Source organism: Chelonia mydas, chromosome 9 (assembly GCF_015237465.2).
Source record: "Chelonia mydas isolate rCheMyd1 chromosome 9, rCheMyd1.pri.v2, whole genome shotgun sequence".
NCBI classification, from domain to species: domain Eukaryota; kingdom Metazoa; phylum Chordata; order Testudines; family Cheloniidae; genus Chelonia; species Chelonia mydas.
The window spans coordinates 51,587,735-51,609,722 of record NC_057855.1 but is presented as its reverse complement, the minus strand read 5'-3'; the positions used below and the strand labels follow the sequence as shown (position 1 = coordinate 51,609,722).

The window sequence follows — 21,988 nt, the reverse complement described above, 5'->3', positions numbered from 1 at the left end:
GGAGGCAGGACCCGTGCCCTCTCACGTGCTCCTGCTCATGCTTCCTCCCGGTATCCCACTTCCCCACTTACCTCAGGGCTTTGGTCTCCTTCCCCCGGTGTACCTAGTTTAGAGCCCTCCTCACTAGGTTAGCCAGCCTGCTTGCGAAGATACTCTTCCCTCTCTTCGTTAGGTGGAGCCCGTCTCTGCCTAGCACTCCTCCTTCTTGGAACACCATCCCGTGGTCAAAGAATCCAAAGCCTTCTCTCCGACACCACCTGCGTAGCCATTCATTGACTTCCACGATTCAACGGTCTCTACCCAGGCCTTTTCCTTCCACGGGGAGGATGGACGAGAAGACCACTTGCGCCTCAAACTCCTTTATCCTTCTTACCAGAGCCACGTAGTCTGCAGTGATCCGCTCAAGGTCATCACTGACCATTATCACCTGCAATGACTTGCAAGGGACAATGAATGTCTCCTAGGTGACTAATGACCTGACTACTCCCACACCTCAGGTAGTTAGACGTGGGAGAGCCGCTGGATTTCACTCCCAGCTCTGCCGTTAACCTATGGAAAGTCACAAGGCCTCTCTCTGTTGTCTGTTTCGACTGTAAGCTCCTTGGGACATGGCCTCTCTCTTACTGTATGTGTATAGTGCTGGTACAATGGGGCCCTGAACTTGATTGAGAATTCTAGATGCTACTAATACTTAGACTGCGAGCTCTTTCAGGCAAGTATCTTATCTTAAGGTTTATCTATTGTGTAGCACCTAGTTCAGTGTTGTTTCGGTGCTACGGAAACCATCACCATAATTAAGGGTTATGAACTGAACCTGCAAATAACTGTGGATGCAAAAGCTCTGGGTGTGACAAGGGATGCCTGTTTGGAACAATCTTCCCCAGAATGTGGGCAGGGATTTCTACAGGCCAGCAAAGGAGCAAATCAAGCTCTGGCTCCATGTTGCGACTTGATTCCCTGGGGGTGGAAGCTCCTTGGGAAATGATCTGTTTGGTACCAGGGATGGAGCTGGCAGTCCTTGCAATGGCTGCAGGTGGCGGAGTGGCTCGGATGTCCTGGAAAAGATAGAAAGGGATTAATGAGACTAGAGAAGGCAGGAAGGCTTCCTGCAATAGGACGAGGAAAGAGTGAAACACGTTTCTCTTTCTCTCCGTCCCCCCGCCCCATGTCTGACCTCACTGCAATTCAGACACCTAGTCAAGGACTATGAAAGTGTTTCCCAACCAAGGAGGGCACCAGGATATTCAAGGGGCAGAGGAAGAGGAAAGGATTATTATGGGATCCCAGATACCCTATCCTCCTCACCACCCACCGTGCAAACATGCTGCAAAGCATCTATAGGCAAAACAGCAAATGGATTCTTCAAAGCCACCCAGCTTCACCCACTGCTTCCCACACTATGGTAAGAGGGCACACAACACTTAATACAGCCACAGGGGCCACAAGCTTTTCAACAGATTCCCCACTAGGGTCCTGGGATGCATAAACGGGGGAATCTTGAATAGGAGGAGAGAGGTTGTTTTGCCTTCTGTATTTGGCACTGGTGCAACCACTGCTGGAATCCTGTGCCCGGTTTTGGTGCCATCAATTCAAGAAGGATGTTGATAAATTGGAGCGGGTCAGAGAAGAGCCACGGGAATGATTAAAGGAGTAGAAAACCTGCCTTATAGTGACAGACTCATGGAGCTCAGTCTCTTTACCTTCACTAAGAGAAGGTTAAGGGGTGACTTGATCACAGTCTGTAAGCATCTACACAGAGAACAAATATTTAATAATCACAGAATCAGAGACCCATAGGCTTAGAAGGGACTGCAAGGGTCATCCAGGCTAATCCCCAGCCATGATGCAGGGTTTGTTGTTTCTAAACCATCCAAGACAGCTGGCTATCCAGCCTCCTTTTGAAAATCTCCAGTGAAGGAGATGGGCTCTTCAATCTAGCAGAGAAAAGTGTAACATGATGCAATGACTGGAAGTTAGCTAGACAAATTCAGACTGGAAATAAGCTGTACATTTTTAACATTGAGGGTAATTAACCATTGGAACAACTTACCAAGGGTTGTGAAAGTTTCCCTATCACTGACCATTTTTATATCAAGATTGGATGTGTTTGTAAAACTCTGCTCTAGGAGCTATTTTGGGGCAGCTATCTGGCCTGTGCTATCCAGGAAGTCAGACTAGATGATCAAGATGGCCCCTTCTGCCCTTGGAATTTATGAATCTATGTGTGGAGCTCATCCACTCCTTGTCCTACTTCTCTTGCCTGGGGCCCAAATCCCAGGTACAGATCTCTAGAGGGCCCTCTGTTGGGTCAGGAGACTGAGGGTTACAATGCTCCATTGGCAGCTGCCCTCCCCTCTAGGATTATTCCTGCTAGCATCAGATGACACTGGCGCCCAGGCACCTATGCGGGGATAGACTGAAATGTCCCATCAAGGTCCTCTCCATCAGCACCACTCCTGTTTAGAAAAAAAAATAGTAAAATGCCAAGGGAAGATACACGAGAGAGATTTCAAAACCATCTAAGGATGTTTATTTCCATTAGAAAAGCTATGAACATTAGCTGTCCAAATCCCCAAAACAGCTTTGCAAATTTCTCTCTTTATTCCCAGCCTAAACAAACGATGGGGAGTAAAAGAAGCTGGGTCACATTCATCCCTGGTGCAGCCAGCCTGACAGCCGAATAGTAACTACAACGAGGGGTTCAGCCCCACACCCCTGTACAAATATTGTGAGGATTTAAATGTTGCTTCCCCTCAGGACAGGGTGAATTTCTCCTGCTCTGTATCAGAACATACTTGCAGGGCCCCTTTAAGAATGACAAATACAACCTTCACTGAAAGGCACAAAGGTTCATTTTCTAACAGCTTTAGATCTTATCTGACAGCATACACCTACCCTCTCATTCTTTCTGTTTTTACAAGATCGGTGAGGTTTGTTTATAATCCTTGCATTCTTGAAGAATATATTTTTCTTCAGGGACTCTGGATCAGGGACTAATTTAATTACTTTTTTTTTTTAATGATCAAGCCAATAGTTATAAATTGTTAACAAGTTCTGGTGGAAACTGGCTCCCTGGAGACTTTGTTATACTGAATAAAATAACATTAGGACAGAATTAGCACAGCTTATTGAGTGGCTGTGTCTTCAATAGGACTGCAAATTGGTATTTTTCAATGGGAAAAAAATGCCATCAAAAATTCCCAACCAAGTCCAGTGCTTTTGTGGGGGCGGTTCAGATCCACACTATGCCCAACACAGGGCTGCAGCTTCCTGCCACGAGAGAGCCTAACCGAGGTAGAAAACAAAGCTATCGAACTGTGCACTATGACTGAACCTGCAGTGCCATCCAAAGTGGCCTTCTCCTCAGCTCAGCCACCAGAAAGGATTATTCAGAAGGTTGCCAGACTGTTTGCCCAACAAACCTTACGCCACTCTGTCTTTTTGAGGAAAAGCAAAAACGGGCTCCTTGTTAAAGGTGTTCACTTGTAAAGAAAAGATGGGGGGGAGGGGAAAGAACACCAGAAAGCTTGAAAGACTGACATGAGAGCTACTGCCTGTAAGAGATGAGGAGGGAAAACAGAGCCTGTGGGACAGGGTTATTTTGACTGGGGTCTGTGCACTGCAAAGCCTAGGTTCGAGCACAGGGCAGAGAATCCTTACCCTAGGGTTAAAATGCAGAATAGACGCTCAAGCCCAGGGTTCCCAGACACGGGTCAGCTGACTCGAGTCCCACTAACCCTAGGCTTACATTGCTGTGTAGATATACCCCGAGTGGCTGGGAAGGGCGCAGAAGGTCTGTGTTCCTGGTTCACCAGCAGGTGTAGAAGCATCAGACACAACTGAGTTTGTTTATAGCAAAAAATACCTTTGCCCGACTCCTACATGCTTGGTTCCTTTTATGTGGAGCGGTGCTATCAAATAGCCGGAAGGGGAGTGCTGCGGCAAGGAAAAGAAGGAAATTACCTTTCTAGTCGGGTTATCTGATGATGGGGACAGTGATTGATTCCTGAGGCTGGCTGAAGATCAACTAGAGATCCTGCATGATGGTAACAGAGGCCTTCTGTTTCCTGATCTAAGCCCCATCACACAAAACAGATGTAGTAAGGTCCTAGCCGAGACCAGGAAATCTTTTGTGTGTGAGGTTGTGGAAGCAGCAGTCTTCTTCCTTGCCAGGCTGAGGAGCTGATACAAAGAGAAAATGTGTATCTGTGGGCAAGGAGGGACCTGCCTTTGTAAAAAGCCTCTTGCATGAAGTGCAATATAAAAGGCCTGGACTGGATCCAAACCCTGGTGATAAGGAACACTGCCATGGGAATTGAAAAGCAGGAAATCAAGCCTGCTGACATATTTTCGTTAATACCCTTAAAGCCCCAAAGTCTGGAGTTTATAAAGGCTGGATTATAACTGCTCTGCCTTGTCTTCCCTCCTTCCTGTAAGGGTGGAGGGATACATGATGACCATCTGTCAAGGTTCCTTCCCCACTCTGAACTCTAGGGTACAGATGTGAGGACCCGCATGAAAACCTCCTAAGCTTACTTTTACCAGCTTAGGTTAAAACTTCCCCAAGGTACAAACTATTTTACCCTTTGCCCTTGGACTTCCACTGCCACCACCAAACGTTTATCTGGGTTTATTTTTATTAGGAAAGCGTTGGTTGGAAATGTCTTTCCCCCCCAAATCCTCCCAACCCTTGCACCCCACTTCCTGGGGAAGGTTTGGTAAAAATCCTCACCAATTTGCATAGGTGACCACAGACCCAAACCCTTGGATCTTAAGAACAATGAAAAAAGCATTCAGGTCTTACAAGAAGAATTTTAATAGAAGTAAAAAGAATCACCTCTGTAAAATCAGGATGGTAAATACCTTACAGGGTAATTAGATTCAAAACATAGAGAATCCCTCTAGGCAAAACCTTAAGTTACAAAAAGACACACTGACAGGAATATCCATTCTATTCAGCACAGCTTAATTTCTCAGCCATTTAAAGAAATCATAACCTAACACATATCTAGCTAGATTACTTACTAAGTTCTAAGACTCCATTCCTGTTCTGTCCCCGGCAAAAGCCTCACACAGACAGACACAGATTCTTTGTTTTTCTCCCTCCTCCCAGCTTTTGAAAGTATCTTGTCTCCTCATTGGTCATTTTGGTCAGGTGCCAGCGAGGTTATCCTAGCTTCTTAACCCTTTACAAGTGAAAGGACTTTTCCTCTGGCCAGGAGGGATTTTAAAGGTGTTTACCCTTCCCTTTATATTTATGACACCATGTAAGTAACATAATGCATGTGTGGGGCAGTATACATCTTCTGTGCAATAAAGCACCTAGCAGGCCTGGTTGTCCATTGCCTTGCTCCCCACATTAGTCATCTACACCCATCCCAAGTGAATGTGAAATGCTACTCAACAAGACGGGTTGCATTTGACACGCACTTTGCACAGATGCAAATGGTGAGGCAAGGCAGCAGTAAATCGGACCTTTTCTATTTGCAATTGATCTATGTGCCAGCTAGTATACGTCCGTTTCACTTTGGCTGACCATTTGCAAGTTGCTTCCTGCTTACAGCACATGGTAGTTGTAAGGATAGAAAATGAATGATAGCTTACATCTGTACAGACTAGTCCCACACATAAACTTGCTTTGCTAACAGTGATGCTAGCTGCTATTCCAAAGATGTACCCTTGCATCTCTTGCTATAAACATAATTGCAGACCTCAGCAACTAGGGAAGTCACAAGCTAGATAGTGTCAATGTTCCTGACACCGGCTTTAGAAAGCTGCCAGAGTGGATCAGACCTGCAGTCCACCTAGTCCAGTATCCTGTCTCTGGAAGTGACCACCACCAGCTGCTTCAGAGGAAGATGTGAGAACCCACAGTAGCAGCTTTGGGATAATCTGTCCCCCATTATTAGGTCCCATCCTGATATCTAATAGAGACTGACCTAAGCCCTGAAGCACAAAGTTTAATATCCCTTCCAAACTTATCTTAGCATTAACTATTAAGAATGTAAGAATGGCCATACTGGGTCAGATTAATGGTCCATCTAGCCCAGTTAACTGTTATAACACTTCACAGTCTTGTTATCCACATAAACATCCAATCTCCTTTTTGAACCGTGCTAAATTCTTGGCCTCAATAAATTCCGGAGTCCGGGAGTTCCACAGTCTAAGTATGCATTGTGTGAAAAAGCATTTCCTTTCATCCGTTTAGTAAGATGCAGTATCTCTACCCTTTTGGATCCACAAAACAATTCACACCAACCAAATCCAAACAACGGAAACGCTGCCCCTTGGACAAAGCAGTAACAGATAAAGGGAATTGTAATCCCCCTCCCCTAGATTACTGGGAGGACAGACTTGAATGCAAATATGGTGTCAAGCAAAACATTCTGCAAATTCTTGGAAGGAAAGAACAGATTTCTCCTCTCTTTGAGTAGTGCTGCTGTTTTCTTTTCTCTCTTCTCCAGTCAGCTGTATGCATATTAACATATTGCTGGAACCTGTGATGTAATTTGAATATGAAATGAAGTACAAAGCAAGCCAACACCAAAAAGGGTCTGGGAGCCAACTTTCCCAGTGGCACATGGCAATTTCTCAGGTAGCCAGGACCTCAGCCATGTGGTGGTTTAGAGATATGCACTGACACCTCGAATTGCCTCCAGGAGCCTGCAAGATCTACTCGAGCCTGCAGAGAACTGCCATCAGCTCCCTTCAGCTACAAGTGCCGTAGAAACGGGTAGCTGCATTCTGCACTAGTTCCAGGGTTGGGATGGTTTTCAGGGAGCCCACTGCTATGTTGCTGTCTGGTGGCTGCCAACGGCCACGGCAAGGCCCACACACACAAAAGAGATGGTTGCAAGTGAGACCGTAGTGTGCTGGCAGGAATGAGAGGGGGCCAGTTTTTAACATCAGGGGGGTTTAGGTTAAGCCAACTTCTGCCTTCTCCGAGGTGGAGGGTAGAGGGTATTTAAATATGGTGGTAGGCAGGGGGCTAGGGAGGCAATGGGACGACATTTGCAGGTGCCTCAGATTTTGGGTGTCCAACCTGAGGCACTGAAAATCAGGCCCCTTTACGGTGTCTCCAGTACAGCAGCCAAAATTGCTGGGAATTGAAAACTGTGGCCAAGGTCAGGGTAGAGGAGAAATGCTGTCCAGAGTGGCATCTATTCCATGGGCCTGGCAGCTGCCATGGGGCGCTGTGCCAGCCGGACCCAATTCTGACCCACTTTTGCCGTGTGTGCATGTGTCTATTCCTCTCTTTTCTTTCCCCTCAGCTTGTCAAACTCAGGCTCAGCAAAGCAACAAATCCATCTTTTCAGAGATCAATTACTGTGTCTGGCTGCAAAGCCTGGAAATACAATTAACTCTAAAATAAATATTAAAAAAATGAAAAATATACTGAGGGGAGGGCATAAATCACCCCAAAAATGTTCCAAACATTAAAATAAACAAGGAGGAATTTCAACTTCATTTGTCTTTTTTTTTTTTTTTGAACCTCTGTCATTGATTTATTTTATTGCTTTGGTATCATTCCCATTTTGTCTTTGCTCAGTTTCAAAATCACTTGATCTGTTTGGACTGGAGCTTTTGCTTCTCCTTCCACCTGGCAGGAGAGTTTGCAGTGGCAGTAGTCTACCTCCTTTAATCTTCATGCATGCACGCATCCCCTTTGTGGAACTGAAATCAGCTTGCCTTTTATGTTAGGAATTTGAGCTGTTTCTATTGGTTAGGGTTTTTCTGGAGAGATAAAAACATTCATTTAGATATTTCTAGATTTGAAAGGAATTGTCAGTTGTGGGTGAAGAACACCACACACACACACACGTGCGCGCGCACACACACGTCTTCTCCTCACACCCAAGCACCTGATTTTGTATCTACCTGGAACTGACTTTTGGCTAAACCTCACGTCTCTGCACTTCCTCACACATTTCAGGTCTCCTCAGGGACTTCCCCCCAAAATAACAGACTGAACATGAACATAAGAATTGCCAGACTGAATCAGACCTGAGGTATGCCAAGGTCTAGTATGCTACGTCGGAGGTAGGTGCATGAAGCATTTTAACATAAATGAAATTTCGGCAAAACAGGTTGTTTTGTCAGAGCTGAAATATTTTGTGGAGATGCATTGGTTTCCCCTGAACTTTTGTCAGGAAGGTTTTTTTGGGCCCAGAGCACACAGAGAGAGAGAGAGAGAATGAAACACTGGAGCTGGGTGATTGGGATGCTGGCCTTGGATGAGTGAGACCCAGTTTCAAAAGTCAAATCCCTGCTCTGCCACATTTAGAATGATCTGGGGTGAAAGGGACTGGAGTCTGGGGAGAGTAAAAAACATCTGAAGAAGGACTCTAAATACCTGTAACATGACACAGTGAATTCGTCCAGGAATTGGCTGGAATATTGTCATGTGACTCAGAAATCTCAACCTCCCTGTGACCCCAACCTCATGTTGGTGCCCTTACATCCCAAGCTATTCAGATACTACAGCGGTGGGCACCAGTACAATACCCTATCGGAGTGAGAGACAGACTATCTGTTTGCAGAGTTGTCACCATGTTGGACACAGGATATTAGAGAGAAAATGGGGGGTGAAGTGACATCTTTTACTGGACCAACTTCTGCTGGTGCTGGTGAAATCTAGTTACAGAACACATCACCAGCTGGGGGTGGTCTGCCCTACTTTCTGACAGTCTGCCCTGAGCTAGGCACTCACAGTTGTGAGCCGATCCAGACAGTGTGACAGCTCCCCACTCACAGTTGTGTGCAGTGAGAAAACACTTCCTCCCTCTCCTACATCCAGGCATGTTCTCTTTGAAACAACATCCAGGGCCAAAAGGATGGAAGAGCGGCTGAAATACACGATAGTGGTGTGAGACCAACTAGCATAAGAGATTGTTATATTTGCCCCAGCAAGACCCTTCCATCACTCACCCTTCCCCTATTTCTAGGGCCCTTCCAATGTGTCACCTCCCCCAACACTAGGGTGTGTCCTGTATCACACACCTCCCCCACCCACCTTCCATTGCCAAGAGCCTTCTACTTTCCCATTCATCTCCTTTTCTTTGGGCCTTCTCAGGTCCCGATCCCTCTCCCTTTGCTAGGCCAGGTATGGAAGTGTAAGTATCAGGAGTAGCTTCTACTCTTGGGGGCTGGATTCTAAACTGTTTATTGTGGAATAAAAAGAAGATTACAAGCCATTGCCCAAGGATAACATGCTAATAATTTTTCAGCAGGGCACACAGTCGGTGCAGACTACAAATGTTATTAAGCAGCAGATCTGGTATGCACTGACAACGAAGGGAAGTTACCCCTAAGGAGATAAAACTTCTATCACTGCCATCAGAAAGTCGGAATAACAGCAGCAACCTATTAAAAATTACTGCAGGGATAGGTGTGATAATTTTATCAATTTCAGAGCGCCACTGGCAAATATGCTCTTCTGAACGTCTTTAGAAGTTAGCACTATAAAGAAGTGCTAAAGACCATCATGGTTGGACTTCCTCAGGGATAAATTCAGAACACAACATCTGAGGGACCGGAGAGTTTTAAAAATGAGAAAAGCCATCCAGGTCTGACGTTTTGGGGTTCAGTCAACGTCTGCCTTGTAACTCTGTGCAGCTTTGGTGCAGCGCTCTGACCCCCAACCACCTGCCAGTGGCCCACAAGACTCACTCTGGCTTTGCCCAATGTGACCAACCTTGGTACCCTTCCAGCCCTGAATTCGCCCCCCAAATCATCCTCCTGCATGGTCCAGTCCCTCTCACTGAGCCTCACAGAAAAAGTATTATGTTCTCTGCCTCAAGAGAGACAATACACCACTCCAGCCTAACAGCTGACTGGACGCACACACATTACTGAACCTATCTGGCCCTGATGGTTTATAATGAAAGTAAAACAAGTTGATTAACAAAAGAGCCTGGATTAAGTGATACCAAGAAATAAAGGTAGAGTTCATTACGAGCAAATCAAAGTGAAAGCATTCATTGAAAAGTCAAACTTAATCAAGCAAGATACTATCTTTGTTCAAGATGCTTTTTCTCACCCAGTCTTCTTTCCAGCGTGTTTCTGGCTAGCCTGGCCAGAACCCATTGCAGATCACATTGCTTGGTTTCTTTGTCCCCTTAAAGTCAAGGAAACTTAGGGGCTCGCTCCCCCTCTCTTTATAGTTCAGCAGACATTTGCTATGGATTCTTCTGAAAAGTACCCCAGATAAAGTTCATTAGTTCATGCTGAACAAGGAAATCACAGGTATGTCTACGCTGGAATAAGAGACCCATGGAACAGCTGCCGCTGGCCCAAGTCTGTTGATTTGGGCTTGTGGGGTTCAAAAAATGCTGTGTAGACATTGAGGCTTGGGATGGAGCCTGGGCTCTGGCACCCTGCCACCATGCAGGGGTCCCCCAGCTTGAGTTCCAACCCAAGCCCAAACGTCTACATACCAATTTTACAGTTCCGCAGCCTGAGTCAGCTGACACGGGCCAGCCATGGGTATTTAATTGCTGTCTAGACGTCCCCCATGAGGCTCCAAGCTGGTCCCTCTCCTGTTGGTGGTAGCAAGTTCCCTTCCTGCTGCAACCTCTGATACACATGACTAGCTCACTGAATATGGGCCATCCCTGGCTTGAGGCGTGGGCCTCTTTCCTTTGTCTGGAAAAAACTTGTTTATCAACTCCTCCTGACTCCCCTGGTTTAAACAACTTTTAGCCACACACTTTAAAGCATATTAGCCAATCTCCATGATTTGACATACAGCATTCATATATGCATTATACAATAATATTATTGAGCGGTGTGTTGTTAGTTTGCAAAGGGTACCACACAAGGCATATTTTGTACACAAATCATTGCAGTAGTGTGTAGGGAGTGAATAGAGGAGAACCTAGGGGCACAACAGGGGAGATTGTTAATGAGCTCAAACAAAAATAAGGCACCTCAGAAAAAACAAGGATTTTGTGTACCATTATGAGGCTAGGCTTTAGGAAGATAGGAACTGCCAAGCTGGATCAGACCCAGTCTCCAACAATGGTCAGTAGCCACTGCTTCAGAAGAAGGTACCAGAAACTCTTCAGTCAGCAGCTCTGGGATCACCAGCCCATTGGGAGACCCCAGTCATTAGAGATTGGTTTATGCCCCAAAGTTTCTGTCTCTTCCAAAATGGCTGAAATTCCCAATCCTTTTTAGAATGTTTGCAAGCTCTTGACCTGTGATATCATGCGGTAATGAGTTCCACAGGCTAGTTGTATGTTGTGTGGTCAAGGATTTCCTTATATCAATACTAAATATTATCATTCAATTCCACTGACTGTCTCCTTGTGGGTGTATTTATGAGAGAGGGTGAATAGCAGTGCTGGATCTACCTGCCCTACATTGTCCCTTATTTTATGTTCCTCTCTCATTCTCTCGTATTCATCTCCATGATGGTTGCATTAATGTTTCAGATGGATATGTGTGCCCCTGGTCACTCCCCTCTATCAATTCAGATCTCAGCATTAGCAGGTCCATGTGCCTTCGGTGCAGGAAACCACATGTTCTGGGGACGCAGCTGACTTCTTATAGTAGCTCTTCCTGGCTGGAGGGAACTTGTTTTAATATGCTAGTGATGCAGACAAAATACTGTAAACCAGTCCCCATCCCTGTTTTACTGCTGATTTAACTATCAGAGGACGAACTTGACTGTTTATTAAAACATTAAACAGTAAAGTTTAACAATAGACAGTTAAGTTTTTTTTCTGATTGTTAAAGCAGCATTAAAGTGAGATGGAGAGAGATTGTTCGTAACCCCATCCTTCAGCCCACAAGCACCGCTATCAGGCACTGATGCAAGTCCAACAGTGTGGCTTCTGCCAGCAGAAGGAAGAGATGGGTCTTTACTATGTAACTTTAGCGCCCTCGTGGCCAAGATGGAGTCTACTCTGCAGGCAGCTCTGGCCATGAGAAGGCGCACGCAGGAAGGCAGCAGGAAAAATCCTTTCCACCCCAAGGGCACCTGTTCCAAACCCTCCAGAGTGAACACACACACCCTGGCACAGTACGATGGATATAACAAAGGGAAATATTTATTTACAGAGGGATGAGAGGAGAAAAAACAACAAGGGGACATATAGGGAGAGCGGTAAAACAGGGTTGCATCCAAACCAAGGTCCCACAGGCCCAGTGGTAGCACAGTCTGAAAGGGCAGACACTGAGCAACGTGTCTGCACACAGAGTTCAGGAGTCCTGAGCAGAGTTCCAGTTCAATGGCGAGTCTTGGGTGCTCCTGGTCGTCTTCGGCGCCAGTGAACTTTCCCCAACAAACCCCTCCGGTGCCCGCTTCTGCCGCTCTCTGCAAAGCCACACAGAGCGACCACCTCCCCACTTAACTAGCTAGCAGTCTCCCTCGTTATTCCCAGTGCAGTCACAAGCCCCAGTACTCACAGCCCCATGCAGCTCTGGGCAGCAGTGATACTGGGTCCTTCTCGGGCGATTCCCCCCTGGCACAGTGCTCCTCCTGGCTCCTGTCCTGGGGTGTCCCCGATCAGCCACTCTGTCCTTCCCAGGCTTCAGGCAGGTTCTCTGCTGCTTCACTTTGCAAGGGCCTGCGGGCTGCAGCCCTTCTCTCTAGAACTCCAGAGCCACACCCTAGAGTTTCCCTCCTTTCTCTCGCTGCTCCTCCTCCCCACTTAGGAAAAAGATTTAAAGGGGCCATGATCTCTAAACTTCAAAGGGGTTACAACTAGCCCCTTGCATGGTGAGCAAGGGGCTAGTTGTAACTATATTTTAAAGGAGAAAATATTCACGTCCAATACAGCTTCACTCAACTGGTTCTGGTAGCTCTCAAAAAGCCGAGCTAGCTAGAGGGCACTAGAGATGCCGCAGACCAGCCGTCTCTTAACCCTTTCATTGTTGCTCATCAGCTGTGTAAATATCCACTTTACAAATATCTCCAAGGCATGATCTTCTGGCACTGTCTTGTGCCGCTGCTAGACATCCCTGCTGTGAACTGTGTTGTCCAGGAGGCCAGTGGCTCTGTGCTGGCATGGATCTCTAGTGACAGCACAATGATCTGCCACACAGGGAATCTTTATTTGGGTGCCTTTGCTCCTAAATTAGGCTGGTGTTTTCAGAGAAGCCTAAGGGAGTTAGATGCCCAAATTCAATTGAAATTTAGTTGAAGGTCAGATTTCCAAAGGTATTTAGGCACCTAAAGAAGCAGGTAGGTGCTTTTGCAAATCCGTCTAGGTGCCTAAATGAGTTAGACACCTAATCTGTTTGGGTCTTTTTGTAGATCCCACTAGGTGCCTACCTGCATCTTTAGGTACCTAAATACCTTTGGAAATCTGGACCTGACGGCATAACTCCTTAGGTCCCTTTGAAAGTTCCAGGCTTAATAACAGCAACCACAAAATCCTGAAGCTGGAGGACTAAGTGGCTTATGGGCTTGAAACCAGCAAAGAGGGTCCTGATGCAAAGCCCACTGAAGTCAAGAGAATGACTTCATAGCACTTTACACTTCTTAGTTACCAGCTCACTAGTGAGTGAAAGTTACTACCATCTGATGGGTGTTTGGTGGATCACAATGAAGCCCGCTGGCTCGGAACGGAAGTGCACTGGGAGAACAGTCAGTCAGGTGAGGTGAATGGAAATAAACTGAAGTCAATAGGGAGGGGTATCCATTGACTTCAATAGGAGAAGGATTAGGCCAAATTTGAGCAGATCTGTGAGAAAGGTAGAGAAAGATATTCACTTGGAAGACATGCAGGGAGAAGGGGGCAGGGACTGGGCAATTCTCTTTAAGGGCCACAGCCTTCTTTGTGGAACAGTTTAAGGGAAGTACAAGATGTCATGTAGCTGATGGGTTATGACACCTGCACAGAGATTTCTAAGGCCAGATTTTCAGAAAAGCTCAGCATGTTGAACATTCACTGGGTGCTGAGCTGTTTTGAAAATCATTGGCTTTGCATTACATAGCAATGGATGTAATGGGGTGCACCTGTAGGGAAATGCTGCATTATCACCAGGCTAAGCAAGACAGACATCAACGTATTTCCTTGTTTCTAGAGAACAAATACCAACAGCATTCCACGGCCAAACTCTTACTTGGGCTATATACCCATAGCGATGAGTAAGGAGGAGTATGAATCTAGGCTGTGTGCATCCACCACTCCTACCTTGCAGCAGGTGGTTGGGAAGCAGCAGAAGAGCCAGTAGCTAGGACAGGGTCCGTAGCAAGTTGTTATCCCCTCACAGCAATGGAGACCCCAGGAGGGAAATGTGTCTCAGAGAGACATCTCTCCAGCACAATGCCTCCAAGAGCTACTCGTGAGATGGTGCAATTTACACTCCCCTCTTCACTCTGAAGGCACAACCTAGTCCTAGAAGATTAGCTAGACCCTAAGTATTCAATATTAGGAACCCATCCAGAGCCCTAGATTGAAATCCTGGCCCCACTGAAGTCAAGGGGAGTTTTTCAATTGACTTCAAATGGGGCCAGAATATCTTCCCTAGTTCAAAATCTGCCTGAAATCGCTCATGGAATAGTCTTTTCAGCTCAGTCTCTGGTAGGTTTCACATAACACAATGCTACAGCTCAGTTCAGCCGCGTTGGCGGGCTGTATTCAAGTAAGGAATATCATGGGCTGGAATATCAGAGAGTGCCCAGGTCAGGACAGAGCCACAGGAGCAGAACCACGTGGGCTGCAGAGTCCAAAACGGGCCAACGGGGATACTGCAGGCTGGGATTGAGCTGTGTAAGACCACATCTTCCTGATAGCACACCTGCCTTTTAGTCTTTTCCTTTCTTAGGCACTAAAATGTGTGTGGGTATAAAAATCTCCTTCTGCAAGTTGAGCACACACACACACACACCACAATAACTAACTCCAGTACTAATGCTAAATCATCAGAAACTAATATAACCTCTATTGGGTATTTTTTCCCTGAAACATACACCCCCCCCCCATTCCTAATTCATTGATTCCGTTTGCAGCTTCTCACATTGTATTATTTATAAGAAGCAATATTCTAGCCTCCCTTGACAGTGTTTGAGGGGTAGCAGAAAGCAGTGCAGCAGAAAGGTGGTGGAATAATTTTGGTTATGTTTCCATAGCTACCTTGCTGTTCAATGTGGTTTATTCCATTTTAAAGTCAACCAACACACACGCAAATCACCAGATGAAGTATGTTTGCACTAATCTCTGGCCTGCCTATTCTGTCTACTGTGGCTGTGGTTTGTGTACTTAAAGGGGCACTTGCTGCATAAATAAATGGCAAGGCAGCATTCTAGCTAGATATAGGAGGATGATAAACATATTGTTTCTTTTTTTTCCTTCCTTTGATGTGTGTGTTCCAATCCACCCCTTTTGTAGTATAGATATTTATAACAGGAATTCTGCACAGAGGAAGTTTGAGGTGGGATGGTGCCCTCTAGTGACAGTCAATGTCCTTGCAGTTGTCAGCCCTGAAGTAGATAGAAGTACTAAAGGATGGTAAGAAAGAAGAGACCTGAAGAAGAGCTTTATGTAGCTCGAAAGCTTGTCCGTTTCGCTAACAGAAGCTGGTCCAATAAATGCTATTACCTCACCCACTTCACCTTAGTAAGATAGAGAAAAAACACATCAGATTAGCAATGGCTGTGGGGAATAGCTTGTGTTTTTTAGGGATGTTTTTGGATTCTCACCACTGAACTTCAGCTTAAAGCTAGATGGATGTCTCTCTAGCATCCATATAATGATGGAGACAGGTAAACAGACAGGCATTCATTTTTTTTTCTAATGAAAGCACTGAATCAAATATTAATGGATGAGCTCAATTTTCTGGGCATGCCCCTGGTTTTGCCTCAGTTTGGCTGTATCATTGAGGGCTGGGGTTTAAGAAGGAGATGGGAGGGAAGAACAGGCACAGCACTGGGAAGGGGACAAGTGGCCCTAGCTCCCAGAGCATGGTCCTGCCATCCTACGAAAGTGGCAGTTCGCAAGGGGCAGCCATGGCCCAAAGGCTGCATCTGGCTGGCATGTGTATTTAGGACTCGCTTGTGGCATTCAGGCCCAGGCCTGCTTTGAAAGCAGGGGAGAGCTGCACCAGTCATGGGGTCGGGGAGGAGTTATGCCTTTGAGAACACAGTCCTTCCCCAATCTCCCCAGTGAGCAGGGGGACTGTGCACACTGCATCGCCCCACAGCGTCATGCAAACTACTGCCCCTGCTGAGAGACAGCCCCGCCTCCTCCCTGCCATGCTGGGCAATTTTGGACAGTGGGGGTACACTGAGGGAGTGGGTCCTGTGCTTCCTTTCTTCCTTGCACCCTCTCATCCCAACACGCACACTCACACAAGGACCAGAGAGAAATCTGGCTTATAATAAGTAAAATGGGAGGGAGGAAGGAACCGTGATGTTATTCAAAACCTACTCACACTGCATCCGGCTGTGCACTGACGATTCCTAGGGCAGAGCCCAGCTGGACCAGAGGAAAATGCCTATCTCCTCTAAGCCCTAAGAGAGCCCCGGAGCAACCAATGTCAATTCTAGCAGTAGCTAAACTGTCTTTGTGGATTCTTCCCATCCCCAGTAAGCAGCCAGACCAGGGCAGAGACTGCAGAGAGCAATTGATTTAACCCCATCTCTCTCTCACATGCACACACAGGACCATTTTCATAGCCATCAAATACACAGCACATCAAAGGCTTCCCAGCCCAAAAGCTGCCTACAGAAGCCCATCTTCTAGACACATGGGACAGGAAGTGACATTTTGGAACATCTCATCTGGACAACACCCAATTCTTAGACCAGCGTTTCTCAAAATGTGGCCACCAACAGATTTTTGTGTGGCCACGACAGCCTCCACAGCAGGGGCAGAGATGGGAAGGGTGGGGGGCAAAGCAGCCCCTTCATGCAGCGCCCAGCTGTTGCTCCTGAATAGCTGTTACCCAGGGCAGCGAGATGCTCTGCCTTGGTGTTTGCACTGGTGCTGCCAGCAGGGATCGGCATCCTGCACCACGTAGGCTTCTTAAAGGCTCCGGGCAGTGCCTCTGGAGAATGCGGGGCTGGTGTGTGGGCACCAGAGACAGCTCTTGTCAGTGGAGATCGCTGCAGTGTTTGATCACTGGGGCACTCCCTGGGCAGCTTCCCCACTCCCGCCTGGCTTGGGCTGGAGAAGCCTGCGTCTGTGCAAGTGGCCGAGGAGTTCCCGACCCACCTTCCTTGGGACGGGCTCTTGCTGAAGGGGTGCAGGAGGCAGGGACAGAGACAGGTCAGTGCTTCCCTTGCCTGGGGCCACACTCGCTGCTTACAGTGGCTGTAGCTACTGCAGCAACTCAATGGATCCAGGCTGCTGGAGGGTTGTCGGCTCCCCGGCAGAGTGAGGGGCTCCAGCTCTGTGACATGCTTCGAGCACAAGAATAGGAGCAAAGTCTGGGTGCGCTAAATGCGGAGCTCTTCATCCTATGCCCTTCTTACTACATCAATAAATTACAATGACCTGGACTTGTCTATGTGCATATTGATTGTTTTTTCCTAAAGTTAATTACGTATTTTAGGAAAAATTCTCAGAGTGGCCACCAGCAAGAGTTGGTGGCCGTGCTCTGAGGCTGCCAAAAATTTTGTTGTGAGAACCCCTAGATTGTCAATCTACATTAGCTGACATCTCTCCAACCCAGAAAACAATCTATCCTGATGCAGAACACTAGGAAACAATGACAAGTGACAATGAATACATAGTCTGAAGGAAAATACGACAAGCAGATAATACCTCTGGTATGATTTATCTGTCTTAAAAACAATCTGCGGGTGGATAAAATACTTGTGAGAAGGAAGGGCTGATGCTGTGGATAGGTGTGATGGGAGCTTTGCACACACAGATTTGTCAATGCACGACCATCTTAACCTGCCAAACCCAACCCACCACTAATCCAGGCCTAGATCCCTATAATGGTTATATAGCAACCATTGCAAATTATACTCGTGATCCTACCTGTATTGCTGATATCTTAGGGTCCCTGTATCTGTTTGTCTGTGCAGACAGCACCCAGCACAGTGGGAGCCCCGATCCCTGACTGGAGCTGAGGGGTGCTGCCACAATACAAATATGAATATAATGCTAAGATCCAATGCTGTCAATGCAGTTATCTCCTATTCCATGTCATGTTAGTCATTCCAATTCAATATCTCTCAAGCATCCTACATTTGGAGAGCCAGAGCTGCAATTTGGCCTGGGAACTCCAGTTCTGACCTGCCTGAGGCTGCCAGGGTCTGGCATCTGCGAGTCTTCAGGCTCCCCAGGAGTGGGCTGTTTAAGAAAAGATGCTGGATAGAAGTTGGCCCAGTTCCAGCAACTGTGTGTGCCAATATACAGCAGGGCCGGTCAGCAGACCATGGTGGAACGGCTACTTGTTCCAGAAAGCAGAGATGTTGGGGCTTGGCTGTCTCCGGAGGAGAGCTGTTGAAAAAATGGTCCCAGATTGTGTAGTCATTTTGCCATGTGTTCCAATGGTACTAAGCTGGGATTTTCAAAGAAGCCTTAATCAATGGGACTGCAGTGCCTAATTCCCTTTGTGCAAAGCCCAGCCTCAAATGATAGACCCCCCAATTCACTTAATGCATTACCCAGCCCTGATATGAACATAGCTCCATAAATGGCCCTCTGCAACAGCTCATTGTGTCACATGCCAAGCTCCTCATAGTCCCTTCCATGTCTCATTTTCACCTCTCTTGTTCTCTCCTGCTGTGGTGGAGAAAGGAGAGGGACACCATCTGTTTGGCTTTTTCCACCAGAGAAGAAAATAGCCTTGATGGTAAACGAATAATGCCAGTAATGCAGCGATGAGTGGGCTTTCCCGACGGTGGAGAATAAAAGTAAAATGCCATTTGTGTAATGGTATCTCAAGTCTGTATAGTGAGCCCATAAAACCAGCGTAGCTTTAGCGTATTTGCAGGTTGAACAAGGGCTCGATTCAAATGTCCCCATTGCATGCCTACTTTCATGCAGGATAATAGCATTTGACATTGCTGGTGCGGTACAATCCCCTTTGCTGAGGAGTCTGATACACCAATCCAGAGCATTTCTGAATGGATTGAGCTCCAACTAAGCACAGGTTTTTCTATAAAGCCTTTGGATGCCCTCGCTCAGTTCTCATAAGTTAGTGCCTCATGACTAGATGGCTGTGATGTCCAGCCTGCGGTGCTCAGATACTACGGAGCTGGGGGTTGTGAGAATACCTAGGCAGATCCGGCCCAGATTCTCAGTTGATGGAATCATCATAACCCCATTGACCAGTGGAGCTATGCCAATTTATATCAGCTGACCATGTGGCTTCCGGACTGTTGGCAATCCTCTAGGCATGGGTCATTCTACTTCTTCTTGTTCATCTTCACTGAGTGTGAAGCATCTCCCTGCTCAGAATGTCCCAAACTGGGGCTGGTTTTTCTGCTTCACTGCTCTAGGGAACTGTGCATGTGTCTGTATCTGCTGACATCTGGGCCACCATCGCTGAGGGACAATGTGCCCGACCGTGTGCTAAGCTGCCTTGTTTCTGTGCTCTCTGCATACATGTCTCTGCATTAGAGAATGGAGCGTGCATGGCCTTGTTTAGAAGCCTCACCCACTGGACTGTCCACAGCATGGCACCCTTACTGCCCTGATTCTTCCATCTATGGGTTACCGTTATTTGCTGTCACACTCCCTTATTCTCCATTTATGGCAGGATGGCAGTGTAAGGGGGTTCACTCACCACAGGAATGCCTCCTTGTGGCCAGGCATGGTGTAGCAGCTATCTCCCCATATGGCACCCCCCGCCAACGGTCGCTCCATCAATGTGGTGGTTTCTCTTTCCAAAACTTGGGCTTCCAGCCAGATCAGGCTTTAGTCTACCTCTTCCAGAGTAACAGAGACCAACCAAGTTGTAGTCCAGTGATCTTACAGCAGGTCTTCTGTCTGTCTGGGCTCTATGGTTCTTAAACCCTTACCTCATCAGGTTTCACCCCACCTTCCTTGGAACCTCCCACTGCTCTGTGTTCCAGCCCAGGGATCCCAGAGATGTCAGCCATGGTCTATGCCCTGCTGCCTCCCTGGACCACTTCCTACCTCATCTAGCCCTGAAAGAGTGACTACAGAGTCCCTCCCTGCAACCCCTTTCTGCTACAAACTTCCTGGTTTTATAATCACTACCCAGCCCCTCCTCAGCTGAGCTTCATTATCAATTAAGCCTGGCTTTCACTCTCTCTCACAGGTGCTGCCAGGTTTGTTAATTGGCCTCTCAGGAATCCTTTCAGGGCCTGTGTGGGGTACAAACCCCATCACTGGCGGGTCTAGCTATGATAACGCAGCCCCACCAGAAAACCATTGTATCAATCACATGCTGTCAGAGGTAGAGCTGGGTGAGAATTTCTCACCAAAACTTTGTTTTGCTTGTTTGGGTTTTTGTTATTGTCCTTTTGTTTTTGATGGAAAATGGCTTTCTTGTGAAATGGAAGTTTTTGTGGGGAAAAAAAATAAATTTCTATCTAAGATTTGGGTTTTTTTGATGAAAACCTGGAAAAAAAAGAAAAATGGAGCTGAAAACAAAAAAATATTAATTTTCATTTAAATGTTTCACAGGGAAATGAATAATCCACCCCTGCCCAGTTCTCCTCAGTAGGAGGTGGGGGAGCGGCTCTCCTCTATCACCGTGTAGCATTCTATCAAGCTCCCAATGGCTGCTGAGACTGTCATGGCATCAGTATCTGCCCACATCTGCCCCTTCCTTTGTAGCCTTTGGACACAGACTCTTTGGTTTGCTGTGTCTCCTGAGTAGGATCTGGCTGCTGCTCATTGCTGCCTGTGGGGGTGGCGGAATCTGGCTGGGAGCTGCCTTGGGCTCACTTTGCCTGGATGTGGTAGTATTCGTCTGCCAATATAGTTGTTGTTGTGGGCATGCGTCTCCCACCCATCCATGCTGCCGATTGGGCTGGTCTTTGGCGTCCTGTGGAAGAGGCCTCCCATGTTCTCTTGTGAACTAGAATTGGCTGTCACCACGGAGCTTACCTGTTTCAAACAGTACCTGAAGGGTGGCTGTCCCAGCATGGATCTTGCCTGGTGACTGGCTCCCAACTCCAGGGCACGGCTGGCTTGGAATTGCTCTTGTAACCTTGTCTTGTGCCTAGACTGGCAGCGGAGGACTCTGCTGTCTCTGCCTGTCTCCGGTACACTAGAAGTCTTCAGGGCATCTGCCCACTGGCCATGTGCAGGCTGCTTACTGTGGAGCATTTCCACACGTTTCACCTCCTCCCCGCACTAGTTGAGGACAGAGCCAGCAGCAGGGCTGGATAGCTCCACGCCTTACTCATGTCGGTGGGGACTCACACAACCCATCCCCTTGACTTTAATGGCGCTACTCACGTGATAGAATGCTCACCACCGTGAGTGAAGGTGGCACTGGGGCTGGGTGGGAAAGGAGCAGCGAGGGGAGGGCAAGAAACCGCTAGAAAGACACCCCCACACCAGACAGAATTTGCTCAACCTTAACGGGGCTCAGTGTATTATTGTTATTACTGCAATAGCCCAACCGGGGACACAAAGACAGCCCCTCTCTGTGTCTGACCAGTGCTAGAGGCAGTCAAACTGGCACATTTGGCACATCCCTGCCTGGGGCTACAGGTGCTGCATCCCTGCCTCAGCTCCCTCCTCCTAGTTCTCCCTCCTTTGTCCAGTTTTGGGCTCTCTCCCCCATTAATCCCTCCTGCAGCAATTTCCTCTCCCTCTCTCTTGACTCAGCCTCTTACCTCAAAGAACTGGCTGGCACGACAACACAACAGCCCAGTTAAGCTTGAGTGACCAAAAATGGGAGGCAGACTTAGCTTTTGATCCTGCGAGGGGCTGAGTGTCTCCTTGAAGGTGTTGGATGCCCTTAATGCCTGTTGATTCAAAGGAGCTCAGCACCCTAGGCAGGCGTCTTGTGGCATCGGGCAGAATTGGGCCTCGACTTACTGCATGTTGTGGGAGAAGGCAGGATGGTGCAGCAGGTTTTATAGAGAGTAAAGCAGGAA

The 21,988-nt window shown here is 47.2% G+C and overlaps 1 long non-coding RNA gene across 1 annotated transcript; it reads right to left on the bottom strand.

The window, feature by feature from the left end:
• Positions 1–3,854: 3,854 nt before the first annotated feature.
• Positions 3,855–21,428, bottom strand: LOC122461855. Its single transcript, XR_006284071.1, has 3 exons — positions 17,429–21,428; positions 7,562–7,566; positions 3,855–3,865 (listed from the first exon to the last, which is right to left on the bottom strand). It is a non-coding gene; the product is annotated as an uncharacterized LOC122461855 (long non-coding RNA).
• Between the last annotated feature and the right edge of the window lie 560 nt (positions 21,429–21,988).